At 43.5% G+C, this 18,436-nt stretch overlaps 1 protein-coding gene across 1 annotated transcript in view; it reads left to right on the top strand.

The window, feature by feature from the left end:
• Positions 1 to 18,436, top strand: part of SLC18A2 (solute carrier family 18 member A2) — a 64,883-nt gene that overhangs the window by 21,510 nt on the left and 24,937 nt on the right. The window lies entirely within an intron of this gene.

The raw sequence follows: 18,436 nt of genomic DNA, 5'->3' as shown, positions 1-18,436 counted from the left end.
GTCATGTTGGTAGAGACACAGAGCTGTACCAGAGCATTGCCACAGGGGAGGTGATGCCACATTGTCTTGCATGTCTCTGTATCCGTTGCTGGTGAGGGTGGACTTCACTATAACCAACGACCCCAGTCCTTTCCAGCAGAATACCCCCCAACACCATAGCAGAACCTTCTCCAAACTTCACTGCTCAGGTGACATCCCACCGCCATACCCTGTGGAATTCTGTCAAGTCCACACCTCGTGACATTCTGATGGGTTTTGTACCGTGCCTGTGTGATCTCCTTTACACCTAATACTCACACTTCTGATTTGCTCATCCTGTTCTCCTGATTGGTGGGGTTCCCAATACTTTTGTCAATATAGTGTATGTACAAAGGGGTCACCCTGGGGGAGCCCTTCACATGTGATACATGAGCAGTGGGTCATGGTAATAGTGTCCGTGGAATATATAAAAGACCCCAGATGAGTCAGAAATATATATTTAGACCAGAGAGCAGACCCTACATTCACCCTCCTCAGTGTCCGCTCTTGTGCAGGTCCCGAGGCCTTCATGATGATATGTGTGCCGGACAGCCCCAGGACTGCCCTTGTCTTACATATGCGCTCTATGTATGTGCGGGTTTGGTCCCTCATGCCTTATTAGTTCCCTCCCCGATGTTGTGTCCTTGCTGTTAGTTTGCAGGATACCCAACTATTAGGCTACTCACCTCAGACCCATGGGGAACCCTCTGAGGCTTTGTAAGCCGTTTATAGTATTTTTCGGCACAGTAGGTTTCTGCAGTGAACCCCCATGTAGATCTCAATCTCCCTATTGTGGGGACACTTACCTGCACTTACACTTCTGTGTTGACCGTTATGCTGCAATCTCCAGTGGAGTCTCGAGGGACTTGGTTTTCTTTTTAAGTGTTTTTCTTTCACATTTTTATCTGCACATGAATCAGTGTTTTTCTGTCCCCCTCCATCCCGGGGGCGCTGCACATGGCTGCTTCTTGTCCTACCAGTGAGAGCTATTTATTTGGATGACAGCTAATGGGGATAAATGAATAAGCTCCTCTTAAGTAATTATTGGCGCTCGGTTCTTTTTCTTGACTATTATAAAGTGGCCTGGAGGGTCCCGGTCCCGTCACAGCGGGCTTCAGGCCGTACATTAATACATAATCCTTCATAACCTGGACCTGAGGAATAACAAACATGCAGTAAATGGTGGTGGAGTCCATATCAGCAGGCCTGGGGTCAAAGGAGCGAGAGGCGACCACAGAGCTTGTGGATATAGTGTAGGAGAAATGTCTGCTGATCTCTGCCTGCCTTCTATGGGCACTCGGAACCAGACCAGAGTCAGACCTGTAAAACCGGATGTGTCTCACATCACCACATCTCTCCGGCACTCTCACATATCCACCATAGTAGCCTGCATGTCCCCTCAGACTGCTCCGCCGGGCACCTCCAGCTCCTCAGTGTCAGGACTTGGTTATATCATGAGGTAACTTGTCTCCAGCTCACATTTCCTCACAACTCTTATATCACAGATGACTATTATCTCTCACAGATCACCTGACAGGACCGGCTCTCTTATTATACCTCAGAGATGACTATTATCTCCCACAGCTCACCTGACAGGACCGGCTCTCTTATTATACCTCACAGATGACTATTATCTCCCACAGATCACCTGACAGGCCCTGCGCTCTTATTATACCTCACAGATGACTATTATCTCTCACAGATCACCTGATAGGATCGGCTCTCTTATTATACCTCACAGATGACTATTATCTCCCACAGATCACCTGACACGACCGGCTCTTATTATACCTCACAGATGACTATTATCTCTCACAGTACACCTGACAGGCCCTGCGCTCTTATTATACCTCACAGAAGACTATTATCTCTCACAGATCACCTGATAGGATCGGCTCTCTTATTATACCTCACAGATTACTATTATCTCCCACAGATCACCTGACATGACCGGCTCTTATTATACCTCACAGATGACTATTATCTCTCACAGATCACCTGACAGGACGGCTCTCTTATTATACCTCACAGATTACTATTATCTCCCACAGATCACCTGACAGGACCGGCTCACTTATTATACCTCCGAGATGACTATTATCACTCACAGCTCACCTGACAGGACCGGCTCTTATTATACCTCAGAGAGGACTATTATCTCTCACAGCTTACCTGACAGGACCGGCTCTCTTATTATAACTCGCAGATGACTATTATCTCCCACAGATCACCTGACAGGACCGACGCTCTTATTATACCTCGCAGATGACTATTATCTCCCACAGCTCACCTGACAGGACCGGCTCACTTATTATACCTCACAGATGACTATTATCTCTCACAGGTCACCTGACAGGACCAGCTCTCTTATTATACCTCACAGATGACTATTATCTCTCACAGATCACCTGACAGAACCGGCTTTCTTATTATACCTCGCAGATGACTATTATCTCCAACAGCTCACCTGACAGGACCGGCTCACTTATTATACCTCAAAGATGACTATTATCTCTTACAGATCACCTAATAGGACCGGCTCACTTATTATACCTCACAGATGACTATTATCTCTCACAGATCACCTGACAGGACCAGCGCTCTTATTATACCTCACAGATGACTATTATCTCTCACAGGTCATCTGACAGGACCGGCTCTGTTATTACACCTCACAGATGACTATTATCTCGGACAGCTCACCTGACAGGACCGGCTCTCTTATTATACCTCACAGATGACTATTATCTCTCACAGGTCACCTGACAGGACTGACTCTTATTATACCTCACAGATGACTATTATCTCTCACAGATCACCTGACACGACCAGCTCTCTTATTATAGCTCACAGATGACTATTATCTCTCACAGCTCACCTGACAGGACCGGCTCTCTTATTACACCTCAAAGATGACTATTATCTCTTACAGATCACCTAATAGGAACGTCTCTCTTATTATACCTCACAGATGACTATTATCTCTCACAGCTTACCTGACAGGACCGGCTCTCTTATTATACCTCACAGATGACTATTATCTCTCACCGTTCACCTGTCAGGACCGGCGCTCTTATTATACCTCGCAGATGACTATTATCTCCCACAGATCACCTGACAGGACCGACGCTTTTATTATACCTCACAGATGACTATTATCTCTCACAGCTCACCTGACAGGACCAGCTCTCTTATTATACCTCACAGATGACTATTATCTCTCACAAATCACCTGACAGAACCGGCTTTCTTATTATACCTCGCAGATGACTATTATCTCCCACAGCTCACCTGACAGGACCGGCTCACTTATTATACCTCACAGATGACTATTATCTCTCACAGCTCACCTGACAGGACCGGCTCTCTTATTATACCTCACAGATGACTATTATCTCTCACAGGTCACCTGACAGGACAGGCTCTCTTATTATACCTCAAAGATGACTATTATCTCTTACAGATCACCTAATAGGAACGTCTCTCTTATTATACCTCACAGATGACTATTATCTCGGACAGCTCACCTGACAGGACCAGCTCTCTTATTATACCTCACAGATGACTATTATCTCTCACAGATCACCTGACAGGACCGGCTCACTTATTATACCTCACAGATGACTATTATCTCTCACAGATCACCTGACAGGACAGGCTCTCTTATTATACCTCACAGATGACTATTATCTCTCACAGATCACCTGACAGGACCGGCTCACTTATTATACCTCACAGATGACTATTATCTCTCACAGGTCACCTGACAGGACAGGCTCTCTTATTATACCTCAAAGATGACTATTATCTCTTACAGATCACCTAATAGGAACGTCTCTCTTATTATACCTCACAGATGACTATTATCTCGGACAGCTCACCTGACAGGACCAGCTCTCTTATTATACCTCACAGATGACTATTATCTCTCACAGGTCACCTGACAGGACCGGCTCTTATTATACCTCACAGATGACTATTATCTCTCACAGATCACCTGACACGACCGGCTCTCTTATTATAGCTCACAGATGACTATTATCTCTCACAGCTTACCTGACTGGACCGGCTCTCTTATTACACCTCACAGATGGCTATTATCTCTCATAGCTCACCTGATAGGACCGGCTCTCTTATTACACCTCACAGATGACTATTATCTCTCACAGATCACCTGACAGGACTGGCTCTCTTATTATACCTCACAGATGACTATTATCTCTGACAGCTCACCTGACAGGACCGGCTCTTATTACACCTCACAGATGACTATTATCTCCCACAGCTCACCTGACCAGACCAACGCTCTTATTATACCTCACAGATGACTATTATCTCTAACAGCTCACCTGACAGGACCGGCTCTCCTATTACAGCTCACAGATGACTATTATCTCCCACAGCCCACCTGACAGGATTGGCTTTCTTATTATTTTTCACAGATGACTATTATCTCTCACAGCTCACCTGACAAGACCGGCTCTGTTATTACACCTCACAGATGATTATTATCTCCCACAGCTCACCTGAAAGGACCGGCTCTCTTATTATACCTCACAGATGACTATTATCTCCCACAGCTCACTTGACAGGACCGGCTCTCTTATTATACCTCACAGATGACTATTATCTCCCACAGATCACCTGACAGGATCGGCGCTCTTATTATACCTCAAAGATGACTATTATCTCTCACAGCTCACCTGACAGGACCGGCGCTCTTATTATAACTCACAGATGACTATTATCTCTCACAGATCACCTGACAGGACCGGCGCTCTTATTATACCTCACAGATGGCTATTATCTCTCACAGCTCACTTGACAGGACCGGCTCTCTTATTATACCTCACAGATGACTATTATCTCTCACAGATCACCTGACAGGACCGGCGCTCTTATTATAACTCACAGATGACTATTATCTCTCACAGCTCACCTGACAGGACCGGCGCTCTTATTATAACTCACAGATGACTATTATCTCTCACAGATCACCTGACAGGACCGGCTCTCTTATTATACCTCACAGATGGCTATTATCTCTCACAGATCACCTGACAGGACCGGCTCTCTTATTACACCTCACAGATGACTATTATCTCTCACAGATCACCTGACAGGACTGCCTGTCTTATTATACCTCAGGTTTTCTCACATCTTCAGATTCTCCTACTTCCTATCTCACTCCCAGGGGCTGATCTAGATGTAGTTTTATCTGCCTACTAGTTTATTTAAAGTAGAAGGACAACAAATACAGTTCTTTCTCTTCCACAGATGGTTTATGGTCAGATCCCATCACATAAGGGTGGCTTACACAGCAGTTTTTGTATCAGGTGTAGATGTAGACATAGAGGCATATTTACTTAGGCTCCTTTTACTCAGAGTTCGCTCATTTGAACAGTTTATACAGGCACAGAAATCTTTTAGATGTCATTGATTAGACGTTCACATTCACTGTACTGGTTGGGTCTGGGCTGTTAGCCACAGCTGCGAACCCAAAAGAGAATGCAGAATTGATTTTTAACCGGTTCTGTCATCTCCTTTCTGGGCTACATGGCGCTCAATGGGTGCTATGTATTGAAGAGATAAAGCAAAAGTTTTTCTAGCCATTCGACCCAACGACCATGTGACCATTTGATGCCCCCTGCCACAGCAGAGCTGCAGGTTCCTAGAAGACCCAGATAATCTTTTAGCGACTGTTGTCACTGTGGAGGGATGTTTTACTCTTTTACTGGGGCTCCTATGGATGCCCGAGCTATAGTGGAAAAGTGTGAAATTAAAAGACAATGTGAATGACTACCAGAGGTCTTATATAACATCATAGGGCCGTAGATTTAAAAAAAGTAGTAAAAAAAATAAGTTAAAAAAAATTACAGAATGAAATAAAAAAAATATATATTTATATAAAAAAGAGAATGACCCACTGCCGATGCTAACCTGTCACCATTATGCACTTTAATATGTGTGTTAAGTAAGTTACAGAATGAAGTGGGGAACAAGATGATGTTCAGCAAACACTGTGGATTCTCTGACAAATCCCCCCTTTTGCGACTATTTTCTCATGTCACATTGTCCCATGGTTAACATGATGTCCATTCTCATTCCTGAAACTTGGGCTAAACACAAAGGAATGTGTTGCCATACCTACCTCTAGGAAAATGAACATTCCAAAAAATTATCCATAATCCACCCAGCTACACTCACGTAGGGCGGCTGCATCCCATCCCTAAGGGCTCTATTCTAACCCTGGGTATGAGGGTAGGAGACTCATGTGTTCTGGATACGTGTATAGATATGGCATGAAGAAACATGATGCCACCATCTAGTTGTTTTCCATTTGGATGTCCCTTAATATATGAGTTGCGATCTTGTGTGTGTTTGTGGATCTGTGAACCAATTAATACATAAACTTGCTAAATTAGGTATGCACTAAGTGCAAAAGCAAAGCAGTATCCAGCTTACCACTACACCACCAAGTATACCGAACCAAAGTATATGCACTGAACCAGGAGCCTAAAAGACAATCAAACCAACCCTGGTCCTTATCTTGCCTGAGTGTCCATACTACCTTTTGTTGCAGCTGTGCTGGTATTGTCCCCTTGCCATCAGGCCAGGCCAGGCTTTAGCTGTGTTTTTGCTTTTCCTGATTCTGAGTGGTATGATGTCAGGTGAGTGATGTCAGTTCTCACCTGATTCTAGTTGTCCTGCCCTTTATAGTCTGGCTTTGGCTGGACTGTAGTGCTGGTCAATTTAGTATCCTCTTGGGATTGCTGAGGTGCACAGCCTGCTTCTGGAGCTCCTGTTTTTTCCTGTGGACTAAGCTAAGCACCACTGTTGTTATTCCTTGCTACTGTTCTTATTGGTAGGGACTTCTTAGTGGCTGATGTTCGCGTGTGGATCCACTCTGTATCAGATCAATCGGCTGCTGAGGTCGCAAAGGTGAAACAGCAACAACTTACTCAGCAGGTTCCCAATAAGGATCCAAAACTAGATTTACCTTATTGTTTTTCTGGGGACAGATGGAAATTCAGACCATTTCAGGAGGCTTGGGAACTTTATATTAGACTGCACTCGGGGTCCTTGGGTGACAACTCCCAGAGGATAGGCATCGTAATTTCCGGACTACAAGAATCGTCCCATGCGTGGATTTTCTCCTTGCCCCCTGCCTCTGATGTGTTGGCCTCAGTTGATACTTTATCAGGATTACAGGGCTGCGAAAAAGCTATCTTTACATAGTAACATAGTATGTTATGCTGATCCAGAGGAAGGTAAAAAAAAAACCAATGAGGCAAAAGCCAATGAGTCCTTTTGGGGGAAAAAAATCCTTCCCAACTCCATAATGGCAGCCAGAATAATCCCTGGATCAATGTTTGAAAATTCCTACCCGACTCCAAGACATATGTCAACAACCCAACAGTGGCTCAATCAGAGTAAGATCCATTAATTACCACCCTCTGCTTTCTACCTCCAAGCCAGTTCTTTACCCAGATACACACGTTCTCGCCCAGACCAAGCTGTCTCATTTAATATATCAGCCTATTATGTGGCACACCACAAAAATGTAAAGAAAGCCATAGCTGACTGCTGCTCTCCTTGTAGCACTTTATTGTAGTTATAGCCCCTTCACTGTTGCAGCTTCACCTCCCGGTCACAGCGGCACTTTGTATTCAGTATATCCATAAAGTAGAAAGAAGCTGGTTATTGTGAAGAGCTCTTCACAATAACCAGCTTCTTTCTACTTTATGGATATACTGAATATTATGCGGCACAGTGTCAAATGCTTTTGAAAAATCCAGATATACGAGATCAATAGACTCTCCCAGGTCCAGCCTGGAACTTACTTCATTGTAGAAACTGATCAAATTGGTCTAATATGATCGATTCCTCATGAACCCATGCTGATGAGGAGTTATAGCATTGTTTTCCTTGAAGTATTCCAGGATGGCATTTCTCAGAAACCCCCTCGAATATTTTACCAATTATTGAAGTGAGACTTACCGGCCTGTAGTTACCAGGCTCTCTTCTTGAGCCCCTTTTGTATATTGGAACCACACTGGCAATATGCCAATCCAGTGGTACAACCCCGGTTTCAATAGTGTCCCTAAATATTAGAAATAGCGGTCTGTCCGTCACATCACTTAGATCCCTTAGAACCATTGGGTGTATTCCATCTGGGCCCGGTAATTTGGTGATTTGCCGATTTGAATCTTTTTTAACCATCTGTGCACTTCCTCCCGGGTTAGGCAGGTGATATTTTGTGTGTGTGTGGGGGGGGGGGGGGGGGGGTTCTGCATCTCGTGTGACATTTCTTTTTCCTTCATAAATACACTTGAGAAAAAACTATTTAATAGATTTGCCTTTTTATGGATTTTTCCTGCATGATTTATTAAAGGGCCAGTGCTTTCATTGCAAATTCTTTTGCTGTTTATATAATTGGAAAATGGTTTAAGGTTAGTTTTGCTCTCTTTAGCAATCAGTCCTTCTGCCTCCTCCTTGGCAGTCTTTATCTTTTCTTTACATCATTTGTTCTTTTCCCTGTATGCTTTTAGCGCTGCACTGCCTTCCTGTTTTAATAATTGAAACGTTCTTTTTTTCACTGATTACAGTCTTATCAAGCCAAATTGGTTTCCTTCTACTTGTAGTTCTTTACTTTTAAAGGGTATGAACTGCTCACATGAGGTAATTAGGAGGTTTCACTATTTTTCAAGTGCCCCTCCACCTGCACCCCCATAATTCTGTACAGTTTGTTGGTTAATAATAAGTCCAGAGTGGCCCTCCCTCTAGTTGGCTCCTGTACAAGTTTGGTAAGGTAGTTATCTTTAATTGTTCTCAAGAACTTATCACCCTTGTGAGATTTGCGCGTTTCATCTTCCCTTATTATATCTGGATAATCAAAGTCTCCCATATTAATTACTTCATTGCAGTTTGACATCTCTTCTATTTGCTTTATTAATAAGTTTTCAGTTTCTTCTTTTTTTTTTGGTGGCCTATAGAAAACCCCCATGAGGATTTTGTTATTTTTTTCCTCCCTGTATTTCTACCCACAGAGATTCCATGTATTCATCTCCTATACCTATATCTTTCCGTAGATTCGGCATTAGGTAGGATTTACCATGCAGACATACCCCTCCCCCTTCTGTTTCTCACGGTCTCTTCTGAAGAGATTGTAGCCCTGTAAATTCACCGCCCAATCGCACTTATCATCAAGCCATGTTTCAGTTCTTCCTATTATGTCGTAATTTTCTTCAGACATTCTTGCTTCAAGCTCACCCACTTTACTGATCAGACTTCTTGCATTTTTGCCATACAATTTATACTGTTGTTGTTATTCTTTGTATTCATTATGCTACTTATGGTCCTATTAGCTGTTCTATCAGTTGTAACTGTACTAACCCCTCCCCCCGTGACCTCTATTCCCAATTCTTGGTCCTAGATCACTCTCTGCACTGTCTTCCCCCTACCACTCTTATTGCCCTCTCCTCAGTCCCTAGTTTAAACACTCCTCCAACCTTCTAGCCATCTTCTCCCCCAGCACAGCTGCACCCTATCCATTGAGATGCAGCCTGTCCCTACTGTAGAGCCTGTAGCCGACAGCAAAGTCAGCCAGTTCTCCAGGAACCAGCCCCTCCCAGTAATCCGCGAGGTGTCGAAGTCAACCACCAGGAAGACAATACACCATTTGACAATCTCGGTCTTTGTGGCAGATTGCCCTATCTGTGCCCCTTATTATTGAGTCCCCAACCACTATGACCTGTCTAGCCTGCCCTGTGCTCCCCTTTTCCTTCTTATTGGAGCAGTCATTTCACTGGCGTTCACAGGGCATGCCGTGCTGCAGCAGTGCTGGCTCTGTAATGGCATTCCCCTCATCTGCCAACTTTGCAAATGTATTGGGGTGTACCAGTTCAGGACTAGCCTCCCTGGTTCTCTTCCCTTTACCCCTTCTTACTGTCACCCAGCTAGCTGCCTGCTTCTCCTGCTCTTCCCAACTACTGTCCTTCCTTTCAACCACTCACGTGCCTCTGCCCATTCGCAACCACTCATGTGCCTCTGCCCATTCGCAACCACTCACGTGCCTCTGCCCATTCGAGTTTTAAATTTTTTTTTTCATCTATCATGACCCTGATAAAGTATTTTTGGCTGAGGGAAATATAAGATGTCTGCAACAGGGAGACTCCCCTGTTGAGGATTTTTGCGCCGAGTTTTGCCGATGGGTAACGAAGACTCTGTGGGGTCTTTGACTGGCAAGGTTAGCAGTGGGAGGAAGGTACAATTTAATGGTCGATGTTTTTTCTGTAAACACACGGGTCAAATTGCTAAGTTTTGTCCCCGCCGTAATTCTTAGTTGGAAAACTAAATGGTTCTTCCCGCTGAGATTCTTTGTAGCAGCTGGGGCAGTCCCATAAACGTTTTTTCTGGATTGTGGAGCCAGCATCAATTTAATACATCAGGATACGGTCAAACGTTTAGGCTTAGGGATGAAATCTCTGGATTCTCCTCTTCCTGTGTCCGCCATTGACGCCTCTCCTCTATTTCAAAAATGTCTGAGGTTCTGTGTGCCAGATGTTTGTTTAAAGATTGGGTTGTTCAATACGGAAATTATAACATTATATGTTATAACCTTGATTATGCTTATATAACCCGGTATAGATTGGGAGAGAGCAGACATCACTCAATGGAGTCCTGGTTGTCTTTCTTGTTGTGTTTCTGTGGAGGTGTCTGTTGTTCAGGTAAAAGAGTTACCTGAATTTATTGCTGATTTCGCTGATGTATTTGCCCAGGAGGGGGCAAACAAACTACCGCCGCATAGAAAGGGGGATTGTGGAACTGAACTTCTGCCTAACTGCAAGTTTTACCCCTCGAGTTGTATGTACAACACATCTGCCCCTGAGAGACTGGTACTCAAAGATTATATCCAGGACAGCTTGAGAACGTGTCATATACGGCATTCTAGTTTCCCGCTAGCAGCTGGGTTTCTCTTTGTGAAGAAAAAAGATGTCAGCTTACGTCCCTGTGTTGACTTTAGAGAGCTAAACAAGATTACCAAGTGCAAGCCATACCCTCTTCCTCTCATCTCAGACCTGTTCTCGCAGTTGAATGGCTCCAGCTGGTTCTCTAAGTTGGACTTTGTGGGCAGATTTGTGTTTGTCTACCTGGACAATATTCAGATCTTTTCTCCTGACTTTGATTCACACGTGTCTTATGTTCACCAGGTCCTCCACGTTTTGTGCAAGAATTGTTTATTCGTCAAAAGAGAAAAATGTGTTATTGCGGTGCAGGAGGTCACATTTCGGGGGCACATTATTACTCGGGAGTGTTTCAAGATGGACCTATAGAAAGTTCGAGTGGTTCAGAACTGGGTTCTACCTGAGAATGTGAAAGCCCTACAAAGGTTCTTATGGTTCGCCAATTATTACCATAAATTCATTAAGGGTTTTTCAGTGGTGGTTAAACCTCTTACGGATATGACGAAGGGTGGCTTCCCTGCTGAATGGTTTGCAAGAGCACTGTAGTTGTTTCAGAGGTTGAAGAGGTGCTTTGCTACGGCTGCAGTTCTGGTGCAGCCAGATTCTTCTAGGCCTTTTGTTGTTGAGTTTGATGCCTCAGAGGTTGGGGTTGGAGCGGTCCTGTCTCAGGGAACAGTGATGTTGAAAGATCTTCACCCATGTGCATTCTTTTCTTGTAAGTTTTCTATTTCGGAACAAAATTATGATATCGGGGACAGAAAGTGGCCATTTGAGGAGTGGCACAACACAAGGTGATGCTTTTCACGGATCACAAAAATTGTATATATCTGGAATCTGCTAAGAGACTTAATCTGAGAAAGCTTTGGTGGTCGCTTTTTTCTCCCGTTTCAACTTTATAGTTACATATTGTCTGGGTTGGAAGAACGTGAGGGCCAATGCTCTTTCAAGAAACTTTCTTCCAGTAATCTCTGATGGACCTCCTGTTCCCATTCTGTCTGAAGGGGTGGTGGTGTTGGCAGTGTTGTTAGAGTTAGATGAGCAAGTCCGTGGAGCACAGGGTTTAGCCCCGTCGAAGCTTCCTGATGAAAAGCTTTTTGTTCCAGTTCATCTGAGGTTACAGGTGATAGCCGAAGTCCAAAGTTCCATATTGGCCGGTCATCCAGGAATTAATAATACCTGTAAGCTGCTCTGAAGAACTTTTTGGTGGCCATCACTGTGACAGGATGCGGTTTTGTTTCTTCTTGTGAGGTGTGTGCCAGAACAAAGTCACCTCGTAATCCTCCTGCCGGAAAGTTTGTGTGATTGCCAAACCCTATGAGACCTTGGACCCACTTGTTCATGGATTTCATCACGGATTTCCCACCTTCCGAAGGTAACACGGTTTTATGGGTGATAGTGATTCGTTTTAGCAAAATGTGTCAAAAAAAGTTGGCAAAAGTATTAATTTCCCACATCGTCAGATCACATGGATTACCAGACAATATCGTCTCCGATCGTGGGGTACAGTTCGTTTTCAGCTTTTGGTGAATGGTCAGCTCTCGTTTGGGTGTTCGGCTCCTGTTTTCCTCAGCGTACCATCTGGAGACTCATGGGCAAACTGAGAGATGTAACCAGAACCTGGAACAATATTTATGCTGTTACGTCTCAGAGAACCAGGAAGACTGGTCGGGGTTCTTACCATTAGCTGAATTTGCATTAAACAATAGATCGCTGGAGTCTACGGGTTTTTTTTGTAATTTTAGATTCCACCCATGTGTTGGCTCCTTTTCTAAACGGCTTTCAGAGGTACCAGGGGCCAATGAGTTCTCTTCTGACATTGAGACTGGGTGGGAAAAGGTTCAGAGGAATCTACAGAGGTTGGTTCTGCGGTGCAAATGAGTGGTGGATAGTCATCATTCTGAGGGGGAGGATTTCCGTGTTGGAGACTTGGTTTGGTTGTCTCCCAGGAATATAAAACTCAAGCAACAGCCTGTTTCTCGAGCTCCTGCTTTTTCCCGTGGACTGCTACTAAGCTATGTACCACTGTTGTTATTCCTTGCTACTGTTCCTATTACGTTCGGTGTTCCCTGGTAGGGACTTCTTAGTGGCCGAGGTCCGCATGTGGATCCGCTCTTTATCAGAGTGATCAGCCTGCTGATTAGATAGTGGCCCCACCCAGGTAAGGGTTTTTTTGGGATAGATTTTCCCTTTTGGTTTGGTTTTCTGTTTTCTACTGTGTCGGCACCCTGCGGTACTTATATTAGTGCGTTAATTAGTTCTATGTCTGCTATACACGGTTGTGCTGTGGTTTTGTAACATTTGTTATGAACTGTTGGCTTCTTTTGTTTGCCCTGCATGTCCAGTTTGGATGTAACACTTTTTTGATATCTTGAATTAATAGATTCTAGTCTATTCATGAATGGCTTGCGAGTTATCAGTTAGGTTGAAGCAACACATGCCTTCAAATCCCTCACATCCATGATTTAATACCATCAATAGGTAATCAATTGTAGTTCTGTTCTTCAGAGTAGCCTTGTAGTACCTTGTGCATCCAAGAGTAGGTCAGGAGCCTGTGGCGTTTAGGACCTTTGCTACATCACGTTATATCATTTATTACCCTCCCGTTATGTATTGCTAGTCCTCAGTCCCTTCTATTGATGCTCCCAGAGCTATTACTTCACTATAACTCAACAGCGTGGAAAGTCCCTCACAGATTTCATCCGGCTGACTGGCTTCCCTCTTTGTCCTAAAATTCTGGTCTGGTTTTTGGTGCATGAGAATACCTAAGCGTGACAAAGTACAAAAACATACGGGCATATGCCGCTCTTGGGCAACTGTAAAATAATCTAGCACTATTGTGTGTTGATTAGTTACAACAATCTTTTAAGCTTGAATTGCATTAGCTTGATTAACCAGCCCCCAATGCTGGAAATGTGATCATCAGATAGTCTGTAGCTTTCACTAGCTTATCCCACATTTGTAGAATAAATGGGTAAATAAACCATCCTATTAGCCATGCCCATAGACATTACAAGAGGCTTACCATTTTGGCTTTGGACAATTATCCACAGCTCTCTTGATGAGTGTGTGCTCAGGGCTTACTGTTTATGACAGATCATCATGCAGTAACACAAAGGTGGCAGGTGTGAGCCTAACAAGGATACAAAGGTCTCTATGATGAAGAAGGGACCATTTGTATGACCTGACCTCCTCCACAGTGAGGGTTATAGACACAAAGGGCATAGAGGAGGACACTATCGGAGCATGAATACACATTCAACAATTTTTCCGTTTTTCTGCATCATCAAATGCTACAACAAGTACTTCATGATTTTTAACAAACTTATTGCCCAATCATCTTTCAGCTCATTATTGAGTCCATGTGTGTGCACGGCGGCCAGCATGTAGCAGTAGTGACAGGAGTCTTTCTGGTTCAGTAGCGAGGACTCTCTTGCAGTGGCTGGCATATATCCAGTCTTTTCCTTCCAATTTGACTGAAGGAACAGTTGTCAACTGGATCTGGTATGAACCATCGAATCTTGGTTTCAAACTTTTTCTGATATGTCCTTCTAGCACAACGAGTCACCTGAAAGCAAACGTATGCGACTCCTCTTTTGAGTCTGGATCTGGAGAAAATATAAGCCTGTTACAGGAGCCCTACCAAAAAACTTCATAGGAGCTCAACTTAGTCTTATGATTAGGCGTGGTTCTGACTGAATAGAGGGTGAATAAAATGTGTACATCTATTGTTTTCTGTGACTTCTAGTGTACCATATGTACAAATTACTTCATTCAACCATTTATTTTTGGCTGTGGTCTTGGCATTTCATTTTTATTTATTTCATTTTACAAGTCATGCCTCTAACATGAGAAGAGGTCTATGCAAACCAACCCAAACTCCAAAACACCTACCTTTGGTAGCTCTGTGAAGTCTATCTGCAGTTGCTGAAATGGATAGTCTGGCCTTGGAGTAACAGCGAGGAGGTACTTTGGCAACTTTTCCTGGGTTTGTCAGGTTTGTTAGATTGGTTTACCTGATAATCTAAAAAAAATTCTACTTTGCCACAAAGGTGCAAAATCGAATGCAATTCCAAAAGTGTACCTCGAGTCGCTGCAGACATTATCTTACCTTCAGACAGTTTACAGACTTCAGCAAGTACCATCAACTCAGCCTTCTGAACAGACTTCCCAGGAGAGAGTGTTTTTGTCCAATTACCTCATTGCTGGTTACCACTGCATAGCCTATTTTTCTTGCCCATTTTCATGGTACCTGGAACCATCTACGAAAAACTAAAAATTAACAATGGGGTTTGAACAACATGTTTAAGACCCCTAATTCAATTTTCATTAATTCGAGACAATCATGCGCAGGAGATTCAATGTCATGGTCTCCCCCTGTTGTCCCTACCTTCCCCCCTTCCAAATTCAACAGAAGTAATGAAGCTGTATTCAGAACTATCTTGATTGTGACATGTGAGGGTGCTAGGAGGGTGGTCTAATATTTAGTGAGTTTGGCAGCTGAAGGGTGTTTAGTTTGTGCTCAATGCAGTATTTCCATGACCACATGAGGGACGATGACAGTAAGGGGCCCACAATACCTAAAACCTTGTTGCAAAGGAACTTGTTGCAATTGTCATTACAATCTGCAACGATAAGAACTGCACAAATTGTGGTTAACTGCTGGTTCATTAAGGGTCTAATACCATTTGGGGTATATTCAATTACTGCTTATATCACTGTAAGCATATCTGCCCTTAATATGTTGACTGACATCAAAAATCTACCCACATTTTAAATGTGGCACACTTTAGGTAAACCCTTGTTATTAATTTAATTCTGTTTTGTAATGTACCTATACGGCTTGTCAAATACATAATTACCTTATTTAAGCATCATAATTCAATAGTATTCAGATAGGTAGAACCCAATATCTTGAATACACCATGTACTTGTGTTGTGCGCGCATCAAGAATACTATATATATACATATACACGTTCGTACACACTATGTTCAACTAGAGATACACTTCGTCTCCGCTGGTCTGTGTTAGGTAGGGCAAGTACTTACTATTTTCCCTCCCTCTCCTTATATCACCTAGCTCCACTCATTGTGGTCTAGCTAACTGTTTGACTGTGTGTTTTCTAACAGTCCAAAGGCACATATACTATATAAATTTATAGATGGGCCCTTCACACATACAAATTTACTAATTCTACTTGTCTCAGACAATTTTAAGTCACTGTACATAAACATCCTTTAATTCAACTTCCTTACAATCTTCTGCACACACTTGCTGTGACACTTTAATTCACTTATCCATTTTTTTTCTTTCACGATCTGCTGTCCAGCCTCCACATTCACTTTCTCATTATGCATATTTCTCCTATGCAACAGTAACACAAATTCCTATACTGTTCTCTGAAGCTGACAGCCCCCCCCTAAGGAATTTACCTTATCTTTGAGGAAAAGTAAGAAGAAGGAATAAGAAAACATTAACTCTTTCTATTCAAGACTCTACGTAAGACTCTAAAGAAAGCTTTCTCCCTTACAAACTGCAAATCCACGCTACACAAACATCGGGAATATTTATTCGTTCAAACACAGACTGATAAGCTTGGTTTGGCAAGTAGAAACTGGGTCCGTAGTGACACAGAACGGCAGACAGTGAGCAAAACACTGGTAAGAAAGATCTTACTGTGATTTGACATGTTTGTCCACTATCGGTCATCAGATGCTGGGGACAACCCTCAAAACACAACATATACCCAATTTCCACTTGCATACATTTTATATTCATCAAGCATCACTTCATCTGAAACTCTCCTTTCAACTATTCACCATTTCAATATAACCATTATCACGTAACCAGCCATGCTGTTCGCTGTTAACCCTTTCCAATCCAATTTGTATCCTGGTTTTCCTAGGGGACTTACTCTTTTTCTGCCGTTATACAATGGCGCTATATGCTGGCTAAAGCCAGTACTGCATGAGGTGACACGTTGGATAGGCTCCAACAGCAGAGAGACTGGCAATATACAGTAAGAGAACCCCGACGGACGTCTTTCAACATCGGAGCTGTACAGTATTAAATCATAATGTCTTTAGACATCAAACAATGGATTGGAAAGGGTTAAAATCTTCCATTTTTCAACATTCAGGCATCCCTCTCCACCCATACCGGCACGTTTCAACATCTTTGCACATCCTTTCAAAGCATCCTTGCCTTCTTTCTTTTCCACTATTTGCATGGCCATCTTTCTCAGACAGACCCTTCCCTCTGCTTCCAATTGAGTTTCCCATAACTCACTCTTACCCTTCCACTCTTTCACGAACCCAACCTCATTAAAACTGTATGGGTATACAGGTCAAGGCGTTGCAGCTCTGCACCTCGTATTATCGGGGGCCTATTTGGGTCATGATCAGGAGAGCAAAATCATGTGACAGAACACTACTTCTACAAAACTATACGGGTCTAGGCATTACCACTCTGCACCCCGTAAAGTGCGTCTTAGAGGAAGTGGGCAGTCAGGTACCCTTTTCTTTGGTCAGTCACAACTTTCCAAATTAACCAAGTGATAAAAGCAACAACCAGGATGGCCAATACTAGTATGAGAGAGAGTTCCACCTCCAATTGCCTTATTTCCCCTTTGTGACATTATCACACTGTAAACACAACAGTAACACAACTCCACCATTCGACAATCATATGCACTTCAGAACAGTCATAGAACTTATATTTGCACAAATAACCAATGTAAGTCAGTTAACCCTCGATGACATCAGTGAGCTCCACCCCGTGACTGCTGCACAGCTCCAGGTCTCACATATCAGAAGGTAGCTTGACAAAGACCCAGTTGTTGCTGTGGGTCGAAACATTGCTACTTGATTATGCTCAAGTTGCATACAATAAAGTAATTCTTCCAGATATGGTTGAGTTTTAACCTCCATCGCTTTCTGATTCTGCTGGTACCTTCACTTTTGTACTTTGGAGGTCTCATGTATCACATGTGCCGTCCTATGGAAGCAACTGTTGTGCATAAAGTTGCCTTATAGTCTAATGTAGCCCCCTGTAAATCATGAGTATCGCAATACTGCTGTACAGTAGACTCCCTCTATGGTGCACAGTCAGGGAGCAGGAGAAGATTGCCCAAGAAACCCTGCAGCGGTGTGATATTATTCTGCAAGACACAAGATTGTGGGGCTTATTTACGAAGCCTTTTCCACCAGATTTGTGGCATAATTTGCACCAGAATAACAGGGTACTATTTTCACGCCATATTTACAACTGATTAGAGATGAGCGAACGTGTTCTTAACGAACACTTACGCACCCGGACACCGGCTTTGCCGAGGACTTCCGTGTCCGCGCGTAAAGCTTCGGGGGGCGCCGGGGGGCGGGGAGAGGCGCGGCGGCGCGGGCGGCAGCAGCGGGGAACAGGGGGGAGCCCTCTCTCTCTCCCTGTACCCCCCAC

Source organism: Eleutherodactylus coqui, chromosome 4 (genome assembly GCF_035609145.1).
Source record: "Eleutherodactylus coqui strain aEleCoq1 chromosome 4, aEleCoq1.hap1, whole genome shotgun sequence".
Lineage (NCBI taxonomy): Eukaryota > Metazoa > Chordata > Amphibia > Anura > Eleutherodactylidae > Eleutherodactylus > Eleutherodactylus coqui.
The sequence above is the reverse complement of the archived record's forward strand: the minus strand, read 5'-3'. Positions and strand labels throughout refer to the sequence as shown.